Below are 11323 nucleotides of genomic sequence, written 5' to 3' on the forward strand. Positions count from 1 at the left end.
ATGGGAAGCTTTTCCAGACTTTGTGGTCAATTTTGCTGCTTATTGTCATTATTACTTTGTAATACCATTAAGAAACTCTTTGAATACTCAGCATCAAAGTCTCAGATGACAGATAATTTGAGGAATAGACATGTTGATATGTGTGCTTGGTAATGCAAGAAGACAAAGAGGCCTACAGGTTGATGTTAGAAGTATGGACTGATCAGGGTTAAGTATCCAATGCTCGGTGGAAATTAACAGATCCCCTGTAGCCATCAAGACCCAGCTACAGATGAATCGTATTCAAATTTAAATGTAGATTGAAGGCAACCTAGAAGGCTGATGATCTGGAAAGCACATTGTCAGTATGAGCACTGCATTTTCTTTTAATTCTCTTCTTCTTTTGCTATTTTCTTCATGAAGGGGTGCATTTGTTTCCTTTCCCTTTATTTTTCATGTGTCCATAACAAGCTTATATTTTTACTTTTGATGGCTCCAGAACTCATGCAAGACATATACTATCATAACTGTCAGTATTAAGTTGTAAAATATAAAATTTCAATCCTATACAACACTCTCTTCTTTTAGCTCTCTACCATCTACACTTGATGTTACTGGTTTCACCATTTTATATTTTCATGCTATGTATCCATTAACAAATAATTGTATCTGTACTTATCTTTAGTATTTTTACCTTTAGTATTAGAGTTAATAGAATTATTTGCATCATTAGAGCATTAGAGTTCTCCATATTTGATTACACGCTTTATCAACCCCCCTAGATGTTTCATGTTGATCAATATCCTTTCAGTTAAACATGCAGAGCTCTCTTCAGTTTTTACTGTAAGCCAGGTAATGAGCTTGTTTGCCTAAGAAATTCTTTACTCTTTTTTTTATGGCAATATTCTGGGTCGCTGTTGTTAGGAGTTTCTTTGTCGTATCATTTTATGTGTAACCAACTTTGTTCAAACAGCCTTTAATTACCCTTAGTAGCAACAGCATGTGTTTGCATGCATGGCCACCAAAAATTCCTCGGTAGTTTTAGTCCTCAGGATGAGCACACCAGAAATTGCTATACAGCTTTAAAAAGGAACACTAATCCAAGGGGTGATTGGACCTCAGCCCCTTCCCTTCCCTCTCTTCTTGCTGGCTTGAGACATATTATATATGATGTACTGCCCTTTACAGAAGCCCAAAACAAAAGGGATAATAAGAATTTGATTGTGGACTTTCAGAGCCACGTGCCAAATGCACCTTTTCTTCTTCCACAAGTAGCCAGAATTCTGCATTTTGTTACAATAATAGGAAGCTGACTAATATGGAAATCAAGTTATAATCTTATAGGAGACAAGTTGCTTTTCTCATTATGCTTTCAACACTTTCCCTCTGGGTACAGTTTCATTATAGTGTTTTTCAGTGAAGAAATCTCTGTGCTCCACTTATTTGGCGCTATTTAAATTCGGGGGAAAAGCAATGTTTACTTTCCCCTCCAGATTCAGAGTTGACTGTTACTGTATATGTAAATAAACATCAATTCCACTTCTTTCCTTTGTCTCTGGGATTCTCATAATACAAACTCTGCTTCAAGTGACACTGTTCCATAAAGTTCATCAGCCTCCCCTTCCCTTCCCTTCCCTCCTCTCCCTTTCCCTCTAGGCCCCTCCTTTCTATTGTCTCTTCCCCTTCCTATTCTCTTGGCCTTTTGCTTATCTAGATAATTTCTTTTTTTTAAATTTATTTAATACTTAATAATAATTCTTTGGTTTCCGGGCAAACATCCCCCTCCCCCTCCCCTTGCTTATGGGTGTTCCCCTCCCCACCCTCCCCCCATTGCCGCCCTCCCCCCAACAGTCTAGTTCACTGGGGGTTCAGTCTTAGCAGGACCCAGGGCTTCCCCTTCCACTGGTGCTCTTACTAGGATATTCATTGCTACCTATGGGGTCAGAGTCCAGGGTCAGTCCATGTATAGTCTTTAGGTAGTGGCTTAGTCCCTGGAAGCTCTGGTTGCTTGGCATTGTTGTACATATGGGGTCTCGAGCCCCTTCAAGCTCTTCCAGTTCTTTCTCTGATTCCTTCCACCCTGAACGCGCCCGATCTCGTCTTATCTAGATAATTTCAAATGCACATGAATCAACGTATCCATTTTTAAAAATCTAAGGCATCTTCCATTTATTTTCACCGTTCACTTTAAATGTCTTCTTCACATCCAGTTTCTTCCTTCTTCCTTCCCTGCCTTCTCTCTCCCTTTCATCACAGTCTTTACTGTTGGTTTCTGTTACTGTAAGATCAAAATGGGCACGACGAGGTCCCACGGGTCACGGCTCCACGCTGGGCCCCTGGTACTCTCAGACCCGAGTGGTTGCTCCCTGGTGTTTGGCACTGTGGTGCCATATAGAACTAACCTTAATTTACCTCACTGGCAGATGGCTTCCGTGTGACACCATGCCACATTAGCCTAGCTATTTTCTAGTCCCAGTGGTCTCTATGTTACCATTGCTAGTCAACCTGGCCAGCCCTGGCCAGTCGGGAACTTTGGTCCCAGCTCCCCAGTAATATCAAGACTCAACAAACTGTATCCCAACATTCAGATTTATATGTTAAATATTTAATCCACATTATGTCCACAGAATGAATTCACTGCCAATTATTAAAGGTTTAATCTACCCACCTAGACAAGATAAAATTGACCTAGACCACCTGGATGGGAAACATCTTCCTCCGTAATCTCCATCTTGATTCCTCCTTCCTCCTTTCCCCCTGCCTACCCGTCCTTATTCCTTTGGCAGTGTCTGTCATGTTTTCTCGGTCCAGGTGTTGCCTTCCATCTCACTCCCTGGTGTGGACAGATAAAGACTGTTACTTGTGACTCTGTGTAGAAACTCTGGTCTTTACTCTGGATGGCCTTCTTATGGTCTTACAAAATCTATGACTGACAAAACAGCTCCTATCTATCCATTTCCTCTAGGATGGTTTTTCCAAAGTGGCCAAGCTTGTGAATCTTCTCTCCCACTATCAGAGTTGAGTTAAAGGTGAAGATTCACAGCGATGATTGATGTCATTGCAGAACATCACATGGGCTATTCATGAGGATGTATAGTAGACCATTCACAGAGATACAAATATATATATATATATATATATATTCACTAGTGGGTAGCAGTGGCCTAGGCTAACAAACCCTTGGGGTTTGTTTGTCCATAAGTCATATAGCAGAACTTTCTTCAATTTACTACCAAATAAACATCTTTTTGTATCTAGCTGTCTCAGGATAGTTCACCCTTTTATTTTCTCATATTTGCATAGGTGAGGCAGGAATTTATCTCTTGTGCAGTACCTCCACTGCTGAGGAACCCTGATATCTATTTCACTCACATTTTTCCTTGTGGAAGAAATCATAGTCTAGGATTTCCATCACTGATCAGCAGATTCTGCTTCCCTTAGGGAAGGGTTATAGAAAAAAAATGATAAAGTAAAATTTCTGACTTTATACTCACCCGTGAAACTGCTTTTGGAGTATTTTTCTACAAATAGTTCTAGAACTTTGTATCAGGTTTTTTTCTTTCTTTCTTTTTTTATTAACTTGAGTATTTCTTATTTACATTTCGAGTGTTATTCCCCTTCCTGGTTCTCGGGCAAACATCCCCCTAATCCCTCCCCACTCCCCTTCTTTATGGGTGCTCCCCTCCCAATCCTCCCCCATTACCGCCCTCCCCCCAACAATCACATTCACTGGGGGTTCAGTCTTAGCAGGACCCAGGTCTCCCCCTTTCACTGGTGCTCTTACTAGGATATTCATTGCTACCTATGAGGTCAGAGTCCAGGGTCAGTCCATGTATAGTCTTTAGGTAGTGGCTTAGTCCCTGGAAGCTCTGGTTGCTTGGCATTGTTGTACATATGGGGTCTTGAGCCCCTTCAAGCTCTTCCAGTTCTTTCTCTGATTCCTCCAACGGGGGTCCCATTCTCAGTTCAGTGGTTTGCTGCTGGCATTCGCCTCTGTATTTGCTGTATTCTGGCTGTGTCTCTCAGGAGCGATCTACATCCGGCTCCTGTCGGTCTGTACTTCTTTGCTTCATCCATCTGGTCTAATTGGGTGGCTGTATATGTATGGGCCACATGTGGGGCAGGCTCTGAATGGGTGTTCCTTCAGTCTCTGTTTTAATCTTTGCCTCTCTCTTCCCTGCCAAGGGTATTCTTGTTCCCCATTTAAAGAATGAGTGAAGCATTCACATTTTGATCATCCATCTTGAGTTTCATTTGTTCTAGGCATCTAGGGTAATTCAAGCATTTGGGCTAATAGTCACTTATCAATGAGTGCATACCATGTGTGTTTCTCTGTGATTGGGTTACCTCACTCAGGATGATATTTTCCAGTTCCAACCATTTGCCTACGAATTTCATAAAGTCATTGTTCTTGATAGCTGAGTAATATTCCATTCTGTATATGTACCACATTTTCTGTATCCATTCCTCTGTTGAAGGGCATCTGGGTTCTTTCCAGCTTCTGGCTATTATAAATAAGGCTGCGATGAACATAGTGGAGCATGTGTCTTTTTTATATGTTGGGGCATCTTTTGGGTATATGCCCAAGAGAGGTATAGCTGGATCCTCAGGCAGTTCAATGTCCAATTTTCTGAGGATCCTCCAGACTGATTTCCAGAATGGTTTTACCAGTCTGCAATCCCACCAACAATGGAGGAGTGTTCCTCTTTCTCCACATCCTCGCCAGCATCTGCTGTCCCCTGAGTTTTGGAACTTAGCCATTCTCACAGGTGTGAGGTGAAATCTCAGGGTTGTTTTGATTTGCATTTCCCTTATGACTAAAGATGTTGAACATTTCTTTAGGTGTTTCTCAGCCATTCGGCATTCCTCAGTTGTGAATTCTTTGTTTAGCTCTGAACCCCATTTTTTAATAGGGTTATTTGTTTCCCTGCGGTCTAACTTCTTGAGTTCTTTGTATATTTTGGATATAAGGCCTCTATCTGTTGTAGGATTGGTAAAGATCTTCTCCCAATCTGTTGGTTGCCGTTTTGTCCTAACCACAGTGTCCTTTGACTTACAGAAGCTTTGCAGTTTTATGAGATCCCATTTGTCCATTCTTGATCTTAGAGCGTAAGCCATTGGTGTTTTGTTTAGGAAATTTTTTCCAGTGCCCATGTGTTCCAGATGCTTCCCTAGTTTTTCTTCTATTAGTTTGAGTGTGTCTGGTTTGATGTGGAGGTCCTTGATCCACTTGGACTTAAGCTTTGTACAGGGTGATAAGCATGGATCGATCTGCATTCTTCTACATGTTGACCTCCAGTTGAACCAGCACAATTTGCTGAAAATGCTATCTTTTTTCCATTTGATGGTTTTGGCTCCTTTGTCAAAAATCAAGTGACCATAGGTGTGTGGGTTCATTTCTGGGTCTTCAATTCTATTCCATTGGTCTATCTGTCTGTCTCTGTACCAATACCAATACCAATATCACTATAGCTCTGTAATACTGCTTGAGTTCAGGGATAGTGATTCTCTCTGAAGTCCTTTTATTGTTGAAGATAGTTTTAGCTATCCTGGGTTTTTTGTTATTCCAGATGAATTTGCAAATTGTTCTGTCTAAGTCTTTGAAGAATTGGATTGGTATTTTGATGGGGATTGCATTGAATCTGTAGATTGCTTTTGGTAAAATGGCCATTTTTACTATATTAATCCTGCCAATCCATGAGCATGGGAGATCTTTCCATTTTCTGAGGTCTTCTTCAATTTCCTTCTTCATTGTCTTGAAGTTCTTATTGTACAGATCTTTTACTTGCTTTGTTAAAGTCAAACCGAGGTACTTTATATTATTTGGGTCTATTATGAAGGGTGTCATTTCCCTAATTTCTTTCTCGGCTTGTTTCTCTTTTGTATAGAGGAAGGCAACCGATTTATTTGAGTTAATTTTATACCCAGCCACTTTGCTGAAGTTGTTTATCAGCTTTAGTAGTTCTCTGGTGGAACTTTTGGGATCACTTAAATATACTATCATATCATCTGCAAATAGTGATATTTTGACTTCTTCTTTTCCGATCTGTATCCCCTTGACCTCCTTTTGTTGTCTGATTGCTCTGGCTAGAACTTCAAGAACTATATTGAATAAGTAGGGAGAGAGTGGGCAGCCTTGTCTAGTCCCTGATTTTAGTGGGATTGCTTCAAGTTTCTCTCCATTTAGTTTAATGTTAGCAACTGGTTTGCTGTATATGGCTTTTACTATGTTCAGGTATGGGCCTTGAATTCCTATTCTTTCCAGGACATTTATCATGAAGGGGTGTTGAATTTTGTCAAATGCTTTCTCAGCGTCTAATGAAATGATCATGTGGTTTTGTTCTTTCAGTTTGTTTATATAATGGATCACGTTGATGGTTTTCCATATATTAAACCATCCCTGCATGCCTGGGATGAAGCCTACTTGGTCATGGTGGATGATTGTTTTGATGTGCTCTTGGATTCGGTTTGCCAGAATTTTGTTGAGTATTTTTGCGTCGATATTCATAAGGGAAATTGGTCTGAAGTTTTCTTTCTTTGTTGTGTCTTTGTGTGGTTCAGGTATAAGAGTAATTGTGGCTTCATAGAAGGAATTCGGTAGTGATCCATCTGTTTCAATTTTGTGGAATAGTTTGGATAATATTGGTATGAGGTCTTCTATGAAGGTTTGATAGAATTCTGCACTAAACCCGTCTGGACCTGGGCTCTTTTTGGTTGGGAGACCTTTAATGACTGCTTCTATTTCCTTAGGAGTTATGGGGTTGTTTAACTGGTTTATCTGTTCCTGATTTAACTTCGGTACCTGGCATCTGTCTAGGAAATTTTCCATTTCCTGCAGATTTTCAAGTTTTGTTGAATATAGGCTTTTATAGTAAGATCTGATGATTTTTTGAATTTCCTCTGAATCTGTTGTTATGTCTCCCTTTTCATTTCTGATTTTGTTAATTGGGACGCACTCTCTGTGTCCTCTCGTTAGTCTGGCTAAGGGTTTATCTATCTTGTTGATTTTCTCAAAGAACCAACTTTTGGTTCTGTTGATTCTTTCTATGGTCCTTTTTGTTTCTACTTGGTTGATTTCCACTCTGAGTTTGATTATTTCCTGCCTTCTACTCCTCCTGGGTGTATTTGCTTCTTTTTGTTCTAGAGCTTTTAGGTGTGCTGTCAAGGTGCTGACATATGCTCTTTCCTGTTTCTTTCTGCAGGCACTCAGCGCTATGAGTTTTCCTCTTAGCACAGCTTTCATTGTGTCCCATAAGTTTGGGTATGTTGTACCTTCATTTTCATTAAATTCTAAAAAGTTTTTAATTTCTTTCTTTATTTCTTCCTTGACCAGGTTATCATTGCGTAGAGCATTGTTCAATTTCCAATTATATGTGGGCATTCTTCCTTGATTGTTATTGAAGACCAGTTTTAGGCCATGGTGGTCCGATAGCACGCATGGGATTATTTCTATCTTTCTGTACCTGTTGAGGCCCGTTTTTTGACCAATTATATGGTCAATTTTGGAGAAAGTACCATGAGGAGCTGAGAAGAAGGTATATCCTTTTGCTTTAGGATAGAATGTTCTATAAATATCCGTTAAGTCCATTTGGCTCATGACTTCTCTTAGTCTGTCTACATCTCTTTTTAATTTCTGTTTCCATGATCTGTCCATTGAAGAGAGTGGGGTGTTGAAATCTCCCACTATTATTGTGTGAGGTGCAATGTGTGTTTTGAGCTTTAGTAAGGTTTCTTTTACATATGTAGGTGCCCTTGTATTTGGGGCATAGATATTTAGGATTGAGAGTTTATCTTGGTGGATTTTTCCTTTGATGAATATTAAGTGTTCTTCCTTATCTTTTTTGATGACTTTTAGTTGAAAATTGATTTTATTTGATATTAGAATGGCTACTCCAGCTTGCTTCTTCTGACCATTTGCTTGGAAAATTGTTTTCCAGCCTTTCACTCTGGGGTAATGTCTGTCTTTGTCTCTGAGGTGTGTTTCCTGTAGGCAGCAGAATGCAGGGTCCTCGTTGTGTATCCAGTTTGTTAATCTATGTCTTTTTATTGGGGAGTTGAGGCCATTGATGTTGAGAGATATTAAGGAATAGTGATTATTGCTTCCTGTTATATTCATATTTGGATGTGAGGTTATGTTTGTGTGCTTTCATTCTCTTTGTTTTGTTGCCAAGACGATTAGTTTCTTGCTTCTTCTAGGGTATAGCTTGCCTCCTTATGTTGGGCTTTACCATTTATTATCCTTTGTAGTGCTGGATTTGTAGAAAGATATTGTGTAAATTTGGTTTTGTCATGGAATATCTTGGTTTCTCCATCTATGTTAATTGAGAGTTCTGCAGGATACAGTAACCTGGGCTGGCATTTGTGTTCTCTTAGGGTCTGTATGACATCAGTCCAGGATCTTCTGGCCTTCATAGTTTCTGGCAAGAAGTCTGGTGTGATTCTGATAGGTCTGCCTTTATATGTTACTTGACCTTTTTCCCTTACTGCTTTTAATATTCTTTCTTTATTTTGTGTGTTTGGTGTTTTGACTATTATGTGACGGGAGGTGTTTCTTTTCTGGTCCAATCTATTTGGAGTTCTGTAGGCTTCTTGTATGCCTATGGGTATCTCTTTTTTTAGGTTAGGGAAGTTTTCTTCTATGATTTTGTTGAAGATATTTACTGGTCCTTTGAGCTGGGAGTCTTCACTCTCTTCTATACCTATTATCCTTAGGTTTGATCTTCTCATTGAGTCCTGGATTTCCTGTATGTTTTGGACCAGTAGCTTTTTCCGATTTACATTATCTTTGACAGTTGAGTCAATGATTTTTATGGAATCTTCTGCTCCTGAGATTCTCTCTTCCATCTCTTGTATTCTGTTGGTGAAGCTTGTATCTACAGCTCCTTGTCTCTTCTTTTGGTTTTCTATATCCAGGGTTGTTTCCATGTGTTCTTTCTTGATTGCTTCTATTTCCATTTTTAATTCCTTCAACTGTTTGATTGTGTTTTCCTGGAATTCTTTCAGGGATTTTTGCGATTCTTTCAGGGATTTTTGCGATTCCTCTCTGTAGGCTTCTACTTGTTTATTAATGTTTTCCTGTGTTTCCCTAAGGGAGTTCTTCACGTCTTCCTTGAAGTCCTCCAGCATCATGATCAAATATGATTTTGAAACTAGATCTTGCTTTTCTGGTGTGTTTGGATATTCCATGTTTGTTTTGGTGGGAGAATTGGGCTCCGATGATGCCATATAGTCTTGGTTTCTGTTGCTTGGGTTCCTGCGCTTGCCTCTCGCCATCAGATTATCTCTAGTGTTACTTTGTTCTGCTATTTCTGACAGTGGCTAGACTGTCCTATAAGCCTATGTGTCAGGAGTGTTGTAGACCTGTTTTCCTTTCTTTCAGTCAGTTATGGGGACAGAGTGTTCTGCTTTCGAGTGTGTAGTTTTTCCTCTCTACAGGTCTTCAGCTGTTCCTGTGGGCCTGTGTCTTGAGTTCACCAGGCAGCTTTCTTGTAGCGGACAAGTTGGTCTTACCTGTGGTCCCGAGGCTCAAGTTTGGTCGCGGGGTGCTGCCCACGGGCTCTCTGCAGCGGCAGCAACCAGGAAGACCTATGCAGCCCCTTCTGAGAGCTTCAGTGCACCAGGGTTCCAGATGGCCTTTGGTGTTTTCCTCTGGTGTCCGAGATGTATGTACAGAGAGCAGTCTCTTCTGGTTTCCCAGGCTTGTCTGCCTCTCTGAAGGTTTAGCTCTCCCTCCCACGGGATTTGGGTGCAGAGAACTGTTTATCCGGTCTGTTTCCTTCAGTTTCCGGCGGTGTCTCAGGCAGGGGTCCTGCCACTCCCGGGCCCTCCCCTACGGGAACCCCAATAAGTGTCTTTAATGTAATCTAATCTCTGTATTATTCCCCCTTGGCTTGATTTTCCAATTCTTATGCTTTTAAAATAAAAGTAATCTCGGGATCTTATGTAAAGCATGCTCCTATTCTTTCTGTTCATTTGTTCGTTTCTCTTTGCCTATTCTATAATTATGCAGCATGGAATTATAACAAAGACTTTCTTGAAACTGTGAGTGTGGGGGTGAAACTGAATAAGAAACAAGGATATTCTATTTAGTGGGATGAAAGTCCCTCAAAACCTTATGAGTTAATTTTTTTTCCATATTAAATATTTATGCTGTCTCGTTGTCATAGATCTCTTGTGGGGTAAACCCAATACTTAATAGGGCTTGCAGGTGATCCTTTTATTGATAATCCATCAGACACTGACCCTTTTATTTGTGTTCTTTTACTGGGGGCAAGAGGGGAGAGAAATCTTGGCAAGCACTGTGCAATATATCTAGAGGAGCTCAAGAAGCAATGCCAAACTGATGGATGGCGGGTTTATGTCAGCTCTGCCTCACTGAGTGGAGTCTGTAAGAGAGGGGAACCCTTCCCCCAGCCCTTACTTCACAACTGTCTGGGTACTGTAGCCTGAGAGAAGAGTTTTGTTTATTTATTTTAGAACAATCCCAAGCATCATTCACCACGAGAAGATATTCTCCCTTGCCACAATCAGATGTGCAACCAATTTCAAGTCCTTGCGAGCCATCCTGCCTAGCATTTCGTTCTGAACACAGAGAGGTAAGAAGAAGCCATATGTGTTCACAGACAGTGGGCTCAGACTTGAGCCAGAACTCCCATTCATTAAGTAACTTTGAGTGAGTGTGTGAGATTATGCCAATGGGAAAGACTATTCTATTTTAACACTTGTTAAGTATATTTAATTCATCTTTATGTTATAGACTAAACAGGGCTGGTTTATCATCTGTCTGATCCTCACAATGATTCTTTTAGTTTCCAGTTTACAGATGCTTTATTGCTCCTTAATTTTTATATTATCATTCTAAATTTGTATGTCTTCTGAGTTTTTAAATTAACTTTCTTGAGTGTGTATGTGAATGTGTGTGTCTGTGTGTGGTTCATAGTATGCTTGTGGAGGTCAAAGTACTTGCAAAAATTATTTTTCTCCATTGCTTCTCTCATTGTAGGAGAGAACGTACCATTGTTCCATCCACCTTGTAGAGGTAGGGTATAGATCTCAGGTCATCAGTTTTCTCAACAAGTGCCTTTACCCACTGAATCATCTCAATAGACTCTGTTCTGGTTGTTTAAAAGCAAGATCGTTTTTAAAATCCTGATGAAACCCTCAAAATATATCTCTTGATTCCTAGATCCATGTAGCTATTAAGTTCAGTGTATAGATGTTTAAAAACTAATAAAAATTCTAGATATATTTAAGTTATATTCAATTATCAAGTTTATCTTCTTTCTCTCTATCATAGTGATACAGTTTTATGAAAATCTCTCTGGACACCCCAACAGACTGACTC

Source organism: Rattus norvegicus, chromosome 14 (genome assembly GCF_036323735.1).
Source record: "Rattus norvegicus strain BN/NHsdMcwi chromosome 14, GRCr8, whole genome shotgun sequence".
Classification (NCBI taxonomy): domain Eukaryota; kingdom Metazoa; phylum Chordata; class Mammalia; order Rodentia; family Muridae; genus Rattus; species Rattus norvegicus.